Genomic DNA, 18,178 nt, shown 5'->3' on the forward strand with positions numbered 1-18,178 from the left:
TCCGCTGAAAATGGGCTGTGTCCCAGTCGGACTTTCCTAGTAAACAAATGTTAAATAAATAAATAAAATTTTGCAGACCCTGATGTGTATTTGTGAACTCTGTTCCATGGAGGACAGACTTTGAGCTCCAGAGATGTTTTTTCTTCACTGGTAACAAAACTGATGTAGACCTGTAGATACCAGATGGAAAACAATGCTCGTACTCGAGATGATTCACGATAATCCTTTATTCCACAAAAATAACTGGTTAAGCGCTTTCAACTGGTGACCCAGTCTTCCTCAGAACAATTACCAAGTGCTCTCATACAAATATATATAGTCTGCAATGCCCATTCAATTAGAAAAAAAACGCCAAGCATTTAAAGAAATACTCCTAGCTTTTTCAGCTTAAAATCTTCAGCTAAAAATATATTCATACAAATAAAAATGCATAGATCATATTATTAATATGTAGTACATAAAGTTAACTATATAACTTACTAAAAAATACTAAAAATATGAAAGAATATATAAAAAATATTCAAAAATGTATATAATGTAGGTTAAATTTCTACCTCATCATCTGTTCCTAAAATGGTAATTAACAAAAATGGATTATAATATAATTATAATAACAATAATCCCTTATTGTACATAAGATAAAAATTCCTCAGTGATATACAGTAATAATACATAATTACGAGTGAGCATTCAGATCTTGGCCAAATTTTATTGGGAAAGTATCAAAAAAGGTTTGATGCTAATAAACTCGTTCAATCCAGGTGTTCTAGTAGCATCTAATAAGATCTGCCACCTACTCTCCAACACTGCCAAATACACCTTCCAATTCCCTCCAAATGCAGTACTTTTGACTTGATCTATAATAGCAAAGCGAAAATGGTGCCCAGCCCCATTGTCACTTATGTGTCTATATAAGGCATTTTTTGTATCATTTTTTTGTATACGATATAGATGTTCATAGATACGTTTTTTTAATTGCCTTTCAGTTTTGCCAATGTAGTAAGCCGGACAGGAAATACAGGTAGCTAGATAGGTCACCTGTCTGGTGTTGCAATTCCCTGTCCTGGTCTTGATACGTGTGTGGTTAATGTCTTCTAGTTGGATATATGGTGCCTCATTGATGAAACTACATTGTTTACACCTCCCACATTTTCTAGTACCTTTGTATTTGTCTTCGTTATCTGTGTTGTTACTGGCTTTCTCCAAAATTCTTTTAAGATTAGGTCCTGTCTTATGTACGTATTTCGGTGTAAGTCCCACATATTTGTCCAAGTTGGAAGATGTTATAATATCCCAATGTTGACATAAAATGTCCTGAATAATGTTGGTGTATGGTGTATATGTCAATATACATGCTCGACCGTACTGTTGATGTTCATCTCCAGCTTCTTTCATATTTACTTCATATTTACCCAATAAAGGGGGATATTTCTTTCCCCATTCCCTCTGTACATAATACATAACATCTTTCACAATACTATCTGGATTTCCACGATCGAGGAATAAATTTTTGATGAAATCCAGTTCAGTCTTCATAACTGTTTCAGTGGAAGACATCCTGGCTGCTCTAATACACTGACCCTTTACTACGTTTTTGAAAACGTGTGGTGGATGGTTACTAGAAAAGTGTATATAATCGTTGGAAAAAGTAGGCTTCCTATAGATCCTAGAAGTGAAACCATTTTGATCTTGTCCAACCATGATGTCCAGATATGGTATGCACACTCTACTGAAATTATATGTGAATTTTAAAAATTGTGAAGAACTATTGAGAAATGTCATAAATTCCTGCAACCTCTCTGGGGACGCCTTCCATAAAATAAAGATATCATCCAGATATCTAGCATAAAATTTAATTTCTGCATAAAAATTACTTTTAAATAATACCTAATCCTCCCATTCCAACATCACGAGGTTGGCAAATATGGGAGCACATGATGCTCCCATAGCAACCCCTTTGATTTGTCTAAAATACTCTCCTTGGAAAGCAATATAATTATGATCCAGGACCAATTCCATCATGTCACATAGTAAATTCACTTTGTCCCAGTTCAATCCTGAATATTTTCTCAAACAGTTGGCAAAATATTCTAAGCCAATATCCTTTGGTATGCTTGAAAACAAATCCACGACGTCTATGGTTAAGAGGATGAGATTAGTATTCCAATTGTCCTTGGTTAACTTCCCCAAAAAGTTCCAAGAATCTTTCATAATATGTGGAATAATCTTGTAAATGTGCTTAAGCTGATTGTCAATCCATCTACCAATATTAAATGTTTTAGACTTTGACCCTGATACTATAGGTCTGAACGGGGGTTTATCCAATGATTTATTTATCTTTGGGATCCCAACGATTTTTGCCAAAACAGGGTAATCATTTTTCAAGAACATGTATGTCTCGTTGGTAATCCTATTGTCTATTAAGTACTCTGATGGCTAAATCAATTCGCCTATGGCCTATGTTGATTTGATTGATAGAAATACTTTCGTAATTGTCTGTTCTGTGCAGTATATCATAAATGCTGGAATTATATGCATCAGTGTAATATAAAACTATCCCTCCACCCTTGTCAGGTTTCATAATTCGAACCTCCTTATTTTGTATCACTTTATTCAGACATTCTCTTTCGGAATTTGAGAGGTTATTCTGTGTGTCATTATATTGATTAGACTTACTTCTCAAGTTCTTGTGTAACCAATTTATATCCTTACATACCAATTTCTCAAAATTGGATATATTGGGGTTAGAAGTTGGGATGTATGAACTTTTTTTGCTCATTTTGTTACTACCTATACTGCCCTGATTATTTTCTTTGTTTTCAAACATAATAGCTAAATTAAGTTTACGACAGTATAATTTCACTTGTTTAATGTTGTCAAATAGGTCCATACGAACTGTAGGTATAAACTTCATTCCTTTACTCATAATTCTAATGAATTCTTCATCTACCTCCACATCAGTATAATTAAAAACATTAAAACCTTTGTAACTGGTGAGAGTATATGTATGCGAGTCCTTGTTAGGTTCAATTACCTGCGTATTCTCAATGTTGTCTAAATGCTCTCCAGTCGAAGGTTTCAATAAAGAATGATCCAAACTAGAAAAAATGTCTGCTGTTGGTTCACTGACTCTGGTGTGGGAATTGTGTATTACTTCCTGTAATTGCTCCACTGTCTGTTTAAGTTCCTTCCTGATGGTAATTTGTCCTCCTGAAAATTTCCTTCTCTTTTAAAACTCCTAAATGTTGACCTAGTTGAGTTTTTGTGTGACCCTTGTTCTTTCCCTTTTACACCTGGCCATATGTAGGCCCTATTGAGACTATATAACTCAATGTCTCTAGTTATCTTCCTACTTTTTCCATCATATATATTATGTGCTTTGCTATCTGCTATTGAAAATTGTTTCTTAAACAGTTCTTTCCAAGTGTCAAAATCAACATTGCTGGTAATGGCATCATACATACTTTCCAAATCTTCAGCTAATAATAACAACTTCTCATTTTGGTATTTAAGCAAAAGTTTCATATAAGCACAACCAAAATTGTCAAATAAACTGTTGAATTCACTCATCATTTCTTCCTTATATGTAATGCCCAATGGCAGTTTAAAAAACCTAAGCCCCTTGGGCACAACATTAATTTTTAAACAGTTGGTTATATAACTCACATCAATTTTAGTATTTTTGTATGCAACTAAAGTTTTACCAAAATCAAGAATTAAATCCTTTAAAGAAGTGTATACATGTTCTTTATTGGTGTTAATAATATTATGTCCTTTAGTAGCAAAGTTGTAAATGTTCTGATTATCGTTTAAAAAATGCTCCATAAGTTCCCTTTCGGTAACAGTTTTTTTTAAACTTTTAGAATTGACAACACTAAACTCGGCACAATCATGACAAGAAAAGGTCCTGAAACCCTTATTAGGGCTAGAGATATTATATTTAACAGTACCTTTACAGCAATTGCCTGCCTTTTGTTGATTATTCCCGTATTTCTTTAACGGAAAGGTGGTCTTGGGCCTGGCGCCAGTTCGTTCAGCTTCTTGCCTCGCCCGAATGAAGCTGAAATCGAAAGTAAAGTCCTGTGCCGGTGACACCCCCAACGGATCTTGAAAAAGTTGTTCATCGCCCTGAACAATAAAGCGGCAATGTTCCTGTTGTGGATCGCAAGTTACATTAGGCAAGTCTATTGTGCCGTTGGATGTCTGGGCTACATCCTCCGCCTCCAATAGTGCTTCTGGGAACCCTCGGTCTGGTGTGGTATGGTTCCTCTGCAAGCGTACTCGTTCACGAGAATTGTACGCAGATGGTGAAATGGGAACCGCCTCCCCCTCTCCGTTTTCGAATGGTAAACCTCTACCTTCACGAATACTGTCACATAAATGCTGGTAGTTGGATACTTGTTCCTTTTTAGCTGCCAAATTGGTAACCAAATGAAAAAGTTTTTGAAGTTCAATTTGAACAGCTGAGACATCAGCTCGCAAAGCATTAAACTCATCTCTAGACAATAAAGCACCGGTGGTATCTTCCTGGTCAGACATCGTGGATCAACCAAAGAATAAATAAACTGCAAACAACTAGTAACAAAACTGATGTAGACCTGTAGATACCAGATGGAAACAATGCTCGTACTCGAGATGATTCACGATAATCCTTCATTCCACAAAAATAACTGGTTAAGCGCTTTCAACTGGTGACCCAGTCTTCCTCAGAACAATTACCAAGTGATCTCATACAAATATGTAGTCTGCAATGCCCATTCAATTGGAAAAAAACGCCAAGCATTTAAAGAAATACTCCTAGCTTTTTCAGCTTGAAAATTTATTTTTATTTGTATGAATATATTTTTAGTTGAAGATTTTAAGCTGAAAAGGCTAGGAGTATTTCTTTAAATGCTTGGCGTTTTTTTTCTAATTGAATGGGCATTGCAGACTATATATATTTGTATGAGAGCACTTGGTAATTGTTCTGAGGAAGACTGGGTCACCAGTTGAAAGTGCTTAACCAGTTATTTTTGTGGAATAAAGGATTATCGTGAATCATCTCGAGTACGAGCATTGTTTTCCATCTGGTATCTACAGGTCTACATCAGTTTTGTTACTAGTTGTTTGCAGTTTATTTATTCTTTTCTTCACTGGTGATGTTTTTTGTCACAGCTGGTGAGTTATGACCACATGGGATTACAGGCTTGCAAAGTTCAGGAAGTTCTGAATAAATAAATTGCAGCCCTTAGACATTGTTCACTTCTGGTTTCTACTTGCACAATTACCTAGTTTCTTTTTTAGGCAATTTTATTGTATTTATTCTTTGTTGACTGGGTTACTCCCAGTAGGCTATTGACCTATTTTCAGGTGAGACCCGCGGTGATATTTGTACTGCTGGAGGAAATTTGGCTAGGGCATTGAGGAACTTCTCTTACTTTTTTTTTTTTTTTGATAGGTGCCATGATGCCTTTTACATCCACCTGAGCTTGCACAAACTCAAGCAGCTGGGACCTCTGTATAATGTCTGATTGCTCAGGAGTACAGCACCCTCCTAATGCTGCACTGCAGTGTCAGCAATCCTATCATCTGGAGTGGGAATAGAACCAGTTTCCTTCTGGTCTTCTAGCATCAAAGGCGAGTGTGCCACCTGTTGTCCCACTGATACTGTATTTGGCAGTTTGGGAGTTTAGTTGGTCTTTACCACATAGTTTAAGATTCAAGTTATGTGATAATTTGCTAGAGCAGTTGGAGTAAGGTCAGAGACTTGTATGAGGGCAGTAACACAAGCTGTCTTGGAAGGCCATATTAACTGAACAATCTGTGGAACAACAACAACAAAAATTCTAAGCTGTAACCTGAGGGCATTATTGCAGCTAATGTTACATTTTCTACTGAAAAATGCAGCAAGTATTTATTTGAAGAAAGATCATAGATGTCAGAATTCAACCTACTCGTTGGCTTCTATTTATAAATTTTAAATGTTTGGAATTATGTAGAATGTAAAATTCCTTTGCTTTTGTGCTAAGTTTTCCGTAGAACTTGTTTGGTAGACATGGTCAGTGGATATTAACTTGAAACTCCTTCATGAAATTTTGTACAGATATTTTTAAGACTTTGTGGTGGGTAATAGCTGGAGAATGGCTTCTTAAGGACCACCTCACTGCATAGTTCTTGCATTCTCTGCTTCCTGCAACAGACCTCTCAACTGCCCCTGTTTGAGAGGAATATTCCTATTTTCAGGCCTGATTTATCCATGCACAAAAAGTTGCTATTTTTGGAGGTATGTCCATATTTTCAGACTTGATTTACCCGTTTACACTGTTTTCCAAGTCCCCCGGTTTGCAAGTGATTTTTGAAGCTGTCTAGTACATAGAAAACCACATAACGTGGCCACCATACTAGTGGCAGCAGTAATTTAAAGAAACACATCTTAACATCTCCCTTTTTCTGAAGTAAAAATAAGATCTGTGGTGCAATTATGCAATACAGTTCTTTGATGTCTACAGATTTTACTCTCTGATAATGTGCTTACATTTTTTTCCATCATTTTTGTCACACTGTATTTTTAAGTGTATTTGAGTAGTATCCCACGTTCCTTTTGGAAGTGGGAAAAGTTATGTGCTGTTTGGTATTCAAATGTTATGCTAGAGTTTTGGCTGGATTTTCCTACTTTTAAGGGCCTTTGTTCAGTTTTCAGTGTCTGCAGGTTGAGAGGTACGTCATGCAGTCTGAGGTGCATGTACTGTCTTTTGGCAAATCAATGGAGTGAGGAGTACACCTGATACCATGATCCTCAGTTTGAGCTCATTGCTTGTGCATTCCTTGTCTGTTAAGCATGCATCATCGGGAGTTTACTACTTCATTGTTGAAGAAGTGGGATTTTCAGTACTCTGGACCCTCACATCCATTGCTGTTCAATGGACAAATTTGTTAATTTCACAATCAAGGTGGTAACATAAAGATTTACTTCTGCGGTTTGATGGCTTGGCTCAGTCTTCTTTGAAGGAAGAGTTAATTCCAGACCATTCTGCATAGCTTTTTTTTTTTTTTTTTTTTTTTTTTTTTTTTAATAAGATGCTGTTTGGACAGGCATCTTCAGATTTCATAGTGGCTCTCACAGACATGCATCCAAAAGGTGACCACTTTTGGTGAGTTTTGGTAGCTTCTCCCTGTACTTACTGCACACAGGGTCACTTCAGGAGAATGAAGACCTGTTCTATTAAATGGAAAAGACCAGGCAAACATAAGTGAGCTTCTGTGTTACATGCTATAATTTCAAATTTGTGGATGCTGTCGTCAGTGAAGCAGTATAAGCTATGCATTTACACAGTGGAGCCTGGCTCAGTATTTTTTCTTAAAGAAGAGAAGAGTTGATGTTCTTTGTCAGTGTTGCAGTCGTTATCTTAGGGAACTGTGCTGCAGCCTGAGATCCAACTTTTGGTCAGTATTTCAGAGATGAGTGCCTTAACCCCATGAATCAGGTGGACATATTCACGCAGATATCCTTGTGGATATGTTTTAAAGCTGATTACAGCCATCTGGGTCATATTCAGTTCTTTTTTGCAACAGTGCTGAATGTACACTTTGCACACTAGAACAGTGCATCATTAGCCATTTAGTCTAGGCATGAGATTGAAGAGTAAGCAAATAAGTACCTTACTGATGACTTTCCTTTGTCATTTTGAGCACCACACCACCCACATCACAGAGTCGTCTACCCACCTCTGCAGGAGTCCTCAACGAAAACTTACCTAAACAACAGAGACCCACAAAACATACTCACAACATCAGTCTCATAATACATCACACACAGTAGTCAGAACACCAGTGTCTCACAAACACAGCCCTTTAGGCAAAACAATAAACCAACGCAGCCTAGAAGGCATAACAATAAACCAAACATACTAGTTATTGGTGACTCTATAGTGAGACACACCGATGTCCCCCTCACCAGGCTCAACAAGGAGAGGGTCACGGTCAGCTGTTTGTCAGGCTCTAGAATCTGTCACACACTCAAGTCTCTCCATAACAGGTACAAATATGACTCTGTCATTGTCCATGTTGGTGTGAACGACTTGAGACGTACCTCACTGGATTCAGACTGGACTGATTCATATGAAGGGAGACATGATTGCACTCTGAGTATGTGCTCCAGGCAGGTATGACCCTAGCTCTAAGCAGCATCCTACCTTCACCAAGAATGATACCACAATATCAACAAAAAATGTTTGACTTCAACAACTGGCTTAGTTTCTGGTGTCTTTCTAATGGGATCCAGGATCTGTCTGCCTGGGATGACATGGTTGACAGGCCATGATGCTTTGCCAGAGATGGCCCCCACCTGTCACCCTAGGGTTCTGGATCTTGGCCAAAGCTCTTGCCTCCCTCATTGTGCCTTTTTTTAGGCCATGTCCCAAAGACAAATCTTCCAATATAAAAGATATGTCAAAAAGCAAATTGAAGGTCATGCTGCTCAGTGCTAGGAGCCTTAATCTGAAAATGCAGTCACTGGAGGCTCTCCTCACAGTGGAAGATGTCGATGTGTGTGCAGTCACGGAAACTTGGTTCAGGGCTGCAGAGAGCACCCCGGCCTTTCCAGGCTATACTTTGTTCCACACTTTCTGACCCCAAAATGTGATCGGAGGGTGGTGGAGTCTCTGTTTTCATTAAGGACAGACATACCTCCAGACTGGTTTACCAGTATGACACACTGGAATTACTCCAGGTGCAACTGACAGTTGGCAAGACACCCATCCAAGTTATCACCAGCTATAGATCCCCCTCCATGTCTCAGGACACCCATACCTCCTACTTGAACCTACTTGAATCCATCAAGATACCCCCTAACACCCTGATCATTGGTGAATTCAGCTACCCCACCGTAGACTGGGTGAACTGTTCCTGCACTAATGCACTCACCCAATGATTCCTTGAGTTCATCAGTTCTAATGCACTAGATCAGCTGGTCTTTCTCCCCACAAGGGGAGATAGCATACTGGACTTGGTTCTCACCAACATGGGTGACCGCTGAACCACTCCCATAGTATAGTCTTCCCTGGTGAGATCAGATAATCGGTCTGTCTCATTCAAAGTTTCTCTCCCACCCAACCCCTCCCCAGCAGTAACCAGGCTAAATAAATTTCTCAAAAGCTGACTACAACCTCTTAAGTGAGGGTATCAGCAGCTTCAGACCACCACCCCCCTCAGAAGATGCAGACAACTATGCTGAACAGTACACCAGTGCAGTATACAAGCACCTGTACAACTGCCCATACCCAACAGAACTAAAATCTGCTCCTTAATGAAACACAAACCTGTCTGGTGGACATTATTTGTCAACAGGCTTTACAACAAAAGGAAGAAACTGTTGTCTAGTGGTAAAAAGGAACAAATTCCAAATAGGAAAAACTTCCTTCTCTGCCTCAACAAACAAATTAGATCACTTGTGAAAATCTCCAAACCAATTATAAGTTGAAACTAGTCTCCAAAACAAAGGGAAATCACAAGTCCTTCTTCAGTTATGTTGGGAACCTCCATGACAAAGCTCAAGTTTGTTCTGAACTTGTACTTAATGCTACCACTTATACTGTTCCTGCTGACTTAGCCAACCTGCTGGCTGATAGGATCAGAGCAAACTTCACCCCCTTATCGCCCCCCCAAAGGTCCAGTCAACATCCCCGATACTTGTCCCACACCTCACATCTTTGTAGTTCAAGTGTAAAAAGCCCTATCCAAGGCAAAGAAAACAGCTTCCATGGGACCTGATACTATCCCAGGCTGTATTTTGCACCATCTTCAGCAAGAACTAGCTTTGACATTGGGCACCCTATTCAACCACATCCTAACTACAGGCTTCATTCCAGCAGAGTGGAGAACTGCCATTGTCATCCCTTTGCACAAAGGTGGTGCCACTACTGACCTGGGAAACTGTCGCCTCATCAGTTTGACAAGTCTGATCTCTAAAGTCATGGAGCATATTATTATGGATCTCATAAACAAAGGCATAGGCAGTCTCCTAGCCTTACGCCACCCAACTCAGATTTGTCAAGGGGCAGATCTTGCCTATTGAACCTAGTTGACTTCTTTGAGACTGTCACCAAGGCCCTGGATGAGGGAAAGTCCATACATGCAGCTTACCTTGACCTGGACATGGCCTTTGTTACAATCCCCCACTCAGACATCATTGAAAAGCTAATACTTGGGTGTTAATTCCTATCTAGTCTGATTGGTGGCCAACTGGCTCACAGAAGGACCCACAAGGTCAAAATAGGTGCCACCACCTCCGACAGCAGACCTGTCACTAGTGGTGTTCCCCAGGGATCTGTCCTGGGACCTCTACTGTTTTGACATATACTTGTCAGATGTAAAGGCAAAGACAAAGGGTCTGTGGCTGACCAAATCTGCAGATGACTGTAAGTTGGGAGCTGTCATTGACTCCCCAAATGATAGCATACTGCCAGAGGGTCTCACAGCTACAAATAACTGGTGCCAAAGTCATGGCCTTAAGTTAAACGCAAAAAAATGTATTATCGTACCATTTGGCAGAAACACAGCCCCTACTGATTACCACATAAATGGCAACCCCCTAAGCACACAACCTATGGTGAGAGACCTGGCTACTCATGTTAACAATGATCCCACATTCGACCATCATGTGGTGGCAGTGGTCAGAAAAGCCTTTTACTTGGTTCATCTTGTAAGTAAAGGGATTGCATCCAGAAAAAAGGAGGTTATCTCTCTGTACTCCTCTTTTATTAGACCTATGATCGAGTATAATCCCCTGTTGGGTATGTACCTCACCAAACACCTGCACCAACTGGAAAGGCCACATAAATACCTCACAAAGAGAATCCATGGCCTCCAACACCTATCCTATGTGGACAGGCTTAAATCACTATCACTCTACTCAGTATCATACAGATTGCTCAGAGGTGATCTGTGTCTCGCATATAAAGCAATATCGGACCCTGCCCTACTAGAGATGCTCCATATCCATAAGTCTAACTCCTCGCTCATTACCCACTCGGTAGCCCAAAATCTTCTATGCAACATCAACAAAACTTGATGGTGAGAGAGGTTTGTCTTCCAGAGGCTGCCCCGTCTCTGGAATAGACTTCCCATACATGTCAAACAAGAGTACCTCACTGGCCCTCTTCAAACGCAGTCTTGATGAGTGGATGGGAAACCAAAAATTTGTCGCTGATTGACAAGGGTGACAGGTGCTGACTGAGGTTTCTTTCTTTTTTGGGGATAAACCCTTGGCTAGTAACCTCCTATGATAGAGCATCTGTCTCTGTAGTATAAATTTATATAGCTGTCAATGTGATGTTCCAGCCACAAAGAGGTGTAGGGCATGAATGCCTTTTCTAAACCCTGTAAATATCTTGTAGAAAGCAGAACAACTTTAAAGGTTGTCATGGTTAATATGTGCACTACTTGTTAGAGCATGGCACTACTTGAGATTTGTAAGGGTGTTAAACCAAAAATACTAAAAAAAAAAAAAAAAAAAACAGCCCAAGTCTTGGCTGACCTGTCTGGGCAGGAAAAGTCTCTCCTCATCCATGCAGAAGTCAGCATAGTAAAGACCCCCCCCCCAAAAAAAAAAATTGGAAGAAACAAAGCATTCACTCAGAGTTGGGTGACCTGTAGTAGACACTGCAAGTCAAAACACTCCCGCTCTGTGGAGGCTGTCATTCAGCCTATGGCTCTGTTGTTTGATAACAGCAGAGACCCTTGGTGATGCACATTGGCTGTCAATTACTTACAGAGCCAGTTATCTACAGAACATTCTAATTTTTAAATTGTTTATCCAATGATACTGCCCACCCCTGAACAGAATACTCAGTGTTAGGGATCAAAGCTGCTCCCTCAGGAACAGACAAAAAATAGTCACTTTGGTCAGACCTAGATATAACTAGCTATCTGAGAAAAAATCATTTCCACAATAGGACTGGCTGTATGGAATCAGCTGCCCACAGATGCAAAAAAGTCAAAAACTTAAAAAAAAAATGAACACCATTTGCAAAAAGAGTCCAAAATGCTACTGCTTTCATGATAGTTAATATTTTAACTCATTGGTGCAAGTAGTTTTCCTCTGTGCCTGCTGAATTTACAGGACTACAACTTCTGTTATTATGTACACTGTTTATTCATTATACTATGTATATAGCTTGTAATTGACATACTACTTGTATACCAAATGGTATTACTGTAAATATTCATGTACCATATTGATCCACTGTAAAATATCCGTACGGTTGTACCTATCTCATGGCTGAAAGGGCAAGAAGACCAGCTCACCTACCTGCATATCAAATTGCAAGTAAATACACATAGTGCTGGAGGTTACCATGTTTCCTGCCCACAGCCAGTCCCATCAGACTGAAAGATCTCAAACCCCTTCTGCATGGGACAATGATCAGACCTCTGTTTAGGAACACTGCTTATAGTTAAACAAGGAAAGGGCAGTTACCCCACAGTTTTTATTTGAGGATTCTGCCATACTATGAAACATAACCTGTGGGTCATTTCCCCTGAGGCTTCTAAAACCACTGGACACACACTCGTACACATAAACCAAAGGCTATGTTAGAACTGCAGACAAGGGAGAATCTTTCTTGTTCGCTATATTTATGTATGCTAAAGTTACATCTGAGGTGTTCTAGTATTTCTTTCATTTTCTTCTACATAGTTTAGTTGTTGTGCGAAACTTTTTATAGATTGTTAGTTTGGCATTATGGAAAAAGTTGCAGAAGGTGTGAGAAATGGAGTCATAAAATTCTGCCCCAGGGCACCCACAACCTATGCATGGTGTGCCTGGACTAGAGCATCTGGAGACTGATTGCAGTGCTTTCAAAGGCTTTGGGCCCAGGTGTCTGTCAGACCTTCAAAAGGATTAATTGTGAAGGGGCTTATTTCCCCTGATAACCTGCAGACCAGCAGAACAAAAAAAGAGATGGATAAGGACAAATATCAAAGGAAGATAAAGCCAGAGGAAGCACGGCCTTATTCAGAACCAAACATCTCTAGCCCTCTCCTGCACTGACACCAGTGCCCAAATCTCTCCTCCTGGCCTCCACGGCCATTGTTATAAGGGACAAATCCCCTATCAAACTTTTCAACTAGTACTCTGAGGGAACGGTCATGATCCGATGTTTTCTATTTTTGTCTAATTCAACATGTAACCTGTCTGATCTGACCTTGGTGCCTTGGATCAGAAAGCTCTGACTCCTCCCCTACCCACAATTCCCTTTTCCTGCCTGAATTACCTCAGATCTTGTTTGCTGCATGCCTCACCCGAAGTGTTGACAAAGCTCCATCCTGTTTTGCCATAAGTGAAACTTTTCATATCCTTCCATATCCCTGTTGAAGTATTCTTTTGCAATAGGGATCTTCTGCCAAGGGTGGCCCAATGTTTGGACAGTATACCAAAGCCTCTAGGTTGTAATAGGTATGCTGTATGTCACATGTATGCTCCCCTCACACAGCATAGGGAGTAAAGGTGACATACAGACGTACCGTCCTCAGAATTTTTTTGCCAGCAGTCTGAACGCCATCTTCAATCATTGGTCTAAACGCTCTTTCGTTTGCTGGTTATCAAGCCACTTTTCAGATAAGTGCCTCATTGGGGTTTTTTCTTATCTTTTATTTTATAGCTGTTGGTTTCATGTCATCCAGAAAGGGAAAATGCCAGTGTGGGAGGCATATTCCCCATAAGGATTGTCACAAGCAGTGTTTGTTTTGCTTAGGTGCTTCTCATGACCATACATCTTGTTCCATTTGTCAGGTGTGTGTTCCGATAACCTTGCATAGTCATCTCGGTGCTTTAGCAGTTTACATAGCCAACAGTTTGAGACATTGGTTTTCTAAGGGTACCATGGAAGACTCTTTCCAGTGTGATGGTCAGCTATCCGTGAAGAAGACAACCAAGAAAGCTTGGTCGGATTTTTCAGCAGTACCACCTCTGCTGGACGTCTCTCTTGAGGTTAGCGAAAACCTGGAGTATCGCCCATTTTTTTTGTCTTGATTCCTCTGCCACAACTGTTTCGGAGGCTAGCATGGATCCAGCTTCTTGCACATTTCTGAAGGGCCTTGAGGTATTCCTCAAATCATGGTCAGGGAAGAGATTCCTACCACACTCATAGTGTTATCCGAGGTCCGAGGCAGACCTGATCTGTAGGGCTGATATCCCCTTGAAAAAGAAGCAGAAAACTAAGCACCTTTCTCCTGCTCCCAAAGATCTTCAAAGTGAATGGCAACATTTTACACAAGGTCTGTCAAATGCCCTTATGGCTCTGAAGCCTTCTCAGGTGGTCTCTGTTCTTGCCCCCTTCCCCTTGGTCTTTTACCCCTCTTAAGAGACCTAGGGAACAGGTTTCATCTAGTGAGGATGTGGATTCTTATGAATTCTTGACCTTTCCCTTGGATTATTCCTCTGAGGAGAAGGAATCTATTAGTCCTGATTCTCTCTTTGAGGGGGTTTCTTTTGGTGACATGAGTTCCTGTATGACTGAGTTTAAATGGAATTGTGCTGAGGTCTCTGTTGTCCAGAAAAGATACTATGAGCTTCTTCAAATGGAGTCTCCTAGGCCCTCTGCTGTCCCTCCTGTTCCTGCTGCCTTGGATGCTTTTTCTGTAGCTTTTCAAGCTCCTGACTCCCTACCCCCTACTCCTAAAAAAACCCAAATCGGTTTAGAAGGTGCCTGAGGATTGCAAATTCCTTTTATATGTACCCCTCTGCTGACCCTTTTGTTGTTTCTGTAAGCCATCTAAACTTTTGCCTTCTACAAACCTGCTTCCCTCTGACAAGGACAGCAGAACTATGGAGAGGTTGGGTAAGAGTGTATACTTCTGCTACCTTGGCCTTTAGGGCTGTAAACTACCAGACCCACATGACCAGGTATATTTTAGCTCTTCTCTCCCAGACCTGTCAAGTTATTTCATCTTTTTTTTTTCAAAGGGCATCTTCTCAGGTTGCTCACCATTCTGATAAATGCTGCTATGATGCAGCTGATGCCTCATCTAGAGCTGCTGCGTTTGGTTCTGTGTTGAGGAGGTATTCCTGGCTTCGACTCCAGTCTTTGCCTGATGATATTAAGGCTAAGTTGATGGATGCTCCTCTAGATAACAGACCTCTTTTTGGTGCTGCTGCTGAGCTGTTCAAGGCCCTTCACGAAAAGGGTAAAGCTTTGCAGGATTTGAAACCTCTTTTATTTCACCTGTTCCCAAGTTTCAAAGAAATTACTGTAATAAACCTGCGTTTGGGGGAAGGGCATGACTATCTGCAGACAAAGGTAAGAAGGGTAGTAGAAAGGGTCCTTTTGCTAAGTCTACGCAAAGTCGTTCAGCTTAGAAGCCGTCTCCTGCAGGCAAGCCAGGTGCTGTCTGACTATCCTTGCCTTTCTCTTCTTGGTCATATTCCTCTGTTTTTTTGTCTTTCCATGTCCCTCCCTATTTAGTTTGATCACTCAGGATTCTTATTTATTTATTTTTATTTCTTTATTATTTGTTTACAGGGCAAGTTTTTTCTAGGGTGCAGGTTCCACACTGTCCCAGTGCTGGTGTCTCTGCTTCCTTCCAAGGCTTTAACTCTGATTGCATTCTTTCAATCCCTTCTTCCTCTGGACTCCATTACAGGTAGGGAATTTCTAAATGCTCTGGGATACGTGGCTTCCATCATTCCTATGCTTCCTTTGGCCAAGCTTCGTATGAGAAAGCTCCAGTCATTCTTAGTCGATCTGGCTTCTTCAGCATTCTTATCCTTCGGATTTTCCCAATTCCCCTTCTCCTCTGTTTCAGGTTGGAACTTCACTGTTGGATTCATCAGTAATCGGTCAACCCAGGGCTTCCTTTTTTACCTACAGACCCCTCTCAGGAACTCTTTGCAGATGCCTCTGATGTAGAATGGGGACCTCCTTTTGTCCTCTGAAAGTGCAGGGCCTTTGATCTCTTCGACAAAAGAAAGACCACATCAATATTAAGGAGATGAGAGCCCTTCTCCTGTCCATATCAGGCTTTTCATTTTCTTTTTCTTCCAAGGCCTTTCAGTTTTCACAGACAAAACCACAGAGATGTGTTATATCAAGAAGCAAGGGAGTACACTATCTATCCCCTGTACAGAGTAGTTGTTCAGGTTTGGGATCTAGCTGTCCAGTATCAGATGACCCTTCAGCAAATTACATTCCTTCAGATCAGAACATTGTGGCAGATTCTCTGAGCAGGTCCATGACAATCTCACAAGTGAATGCTTCACAGAGATGTGTGTCTGGACATTGTCCACCAATGGAATACTGCTCAGCTCTTTTTGCCTCCCCTCTGAACAGACATCTTCCTCTCTTTTGCATCAGAGTCCCATGTCCTCTGGCCTGGAAAGTGGATGCCGTCTTGTTTTCTTGAAAGGGGAAGTTTCTTTCTGCCTTCCCTCCTTCCTCTCATACTAAAGATCTTGTACAAGATAGAACAAGATGCTGCCAAAATCTTGTTGGTAACTCCCTTTTGGCCTTTACAGCATTAGTTCCCTGTTCTGCTGTATTTAGTCAAGGGCAGTCATCACAAGTTACGTCACACGGTGGACCTACTCACACAAGACAAGGGGTCTCTCATCCATCCTCCCCTGTCTACTCTTCAACTGACACTGTGGCTGATGGGGTTTTAATCCCTTTTAAGGCATGCTGTTTTCTGAAGACGTGCTTTGGGTCCTGCAGGTGGCCAGGAAATCCAGTACCAAGAAATCTTATTTATCCAAATGGAGGAGATTTTCTGTCTGGTGTCTTTTTCTTGTAAACTGGATCCACTTATTGTAGATGTTCCTTTGGGTTCTGTCTTTGTGTAAATTGCTCAGTGCTGGGTTGGCATATTCTTCTGTTAAAGTCCACCTGTCAGCTGTTTATGCTTGTCTGCCTTTGACCTTCCACCCTTGGCTTCTAGATTTGAGGTCAAACAATTTCTTAAAGGCATCATTCACATTAGGCCTCCCAGAAAGCCCATTCTTCCCTCCTGAAACCTAAATTTTGTTTTGTAAAGCCAACCCTGGCTCCTTTTGAGCCTGCAGCTTCAGCTTCTTTACAGTACTGTTTTTGGAAGACTGTTCTTTTGTCCCTGGGTGTCTAAGCTGCAAGCCCTTATGGCTTTTCCTCCTTTTTTGCTTTTTCATAAGGGCAGTGCGTCTCTTTGTACTAATCCTTCTTTTATGCCCAAGGTGGTTAGAGAGTTCTTTCTTAATCATTCTTTTCATTTGCCCACTTTTTTCCTTTTTCCACAATCTGCTAGTGAGAAGGTTCTTCACACCTTGGATTTGTATAGACAGCTCAGATATTTGTATAAAATTAAAACCATTTGTAAATCTGAGCAGCTTTTTTATTCTTTCATCATAGGTCTTTGGCTGTTTCCATGCAAACATTTTCTTCTGGATATCTAAAGCCATTTCCTTTTGTTATTCCTTTCATGGCAAAATCCTTATGTTAAGGCTCGTTCTACAAGAGCTTTGGCTTCTTTTAGTGCTTTTTTCAAGGGCTTGGATATTAATTCTGTTCTTGAGGCTATTACTTTGTCTTCTATGCATACTTTTACTAAGCACTGTAAATTGGATGCTGTTTCTAGTGGCTAAATCTGTTTTTTCCAGGGCTATACTACATAGATGTCCTTCATGGATGCATCTGCAGTCACAACAAATGGGTTGTCCTGTCGTCAGGCAGCCCTTCGGTCGGCCGGATTCCAAAGTCTGGGTCCGCCTTCGGCTGATGTCGCACTTCACCCGACGTCATCTCTGCTGGTCTTCGGGTATAAAGGCATCAGCCGACGCCATTTTCCTCAGTCTTTCTTGCCGCGGCGCCAAGCAGAAGCTGTTCGCAAGTGCCGGTCGGTCAGATCCAGAGATTACTACTACCGAATACTACTCAAGACTTCTAAAAGCTAAGTACCCGTTGGGGACTCTTTCTTGCCTCAGCCGATGTCAGAAAAAGTCAATACCTGTTTAACTTGTGGGAAACAAATACCTCATAAAGATTTCCACTCTTACTGTTTGCCTTGCTTAGGCCCAGACCACGTAGCAGCCTGTTCGCCTGTGCTTCCTTCAACCGACGAACGCTTAGGCGCCGGTCGGAGTTTGCTGAACAGTTTTTCGCTCAGATTTTGCGTACATTATGCCATCGGATCCTCCGACTACCCAAATTGTTAAAAACGCAAAGAAAAGACCGAC

At 40.8% G+C, this 18,178-nt stretch overlaps 1 protein-coding gene across 1 annotated transcript in view; it reads left to right on the forward strand.

Moving 5' to 3' along the window:
- Nucleotides 1-18,178, forward strand: part of ZZEF1 (zinc finger ZZ-type and EF-hand domain containing 1) — a gene marked incomplete in the record, with an annotated part of 3,903,331 nt that overhangs the window by 448,448 nt on the left and 3,436,705 nt on the right.

The sequence above is a fragment of the Protopterus annectens genome, chromosome 9.part0, assembly GCF_019279795.1.
Source record: "Protopterus annectens isolate FY-2018-M chromosome 9.part0, PAN1.0, whole genome shotgun sequence".
Classification (NCBI taxonomy): domain Eukaryota; kingdom Metazoa; phylum Chordata; order Ceratodontiformes; family Protopteridae; genus Protopterus; species Protopterus annectens.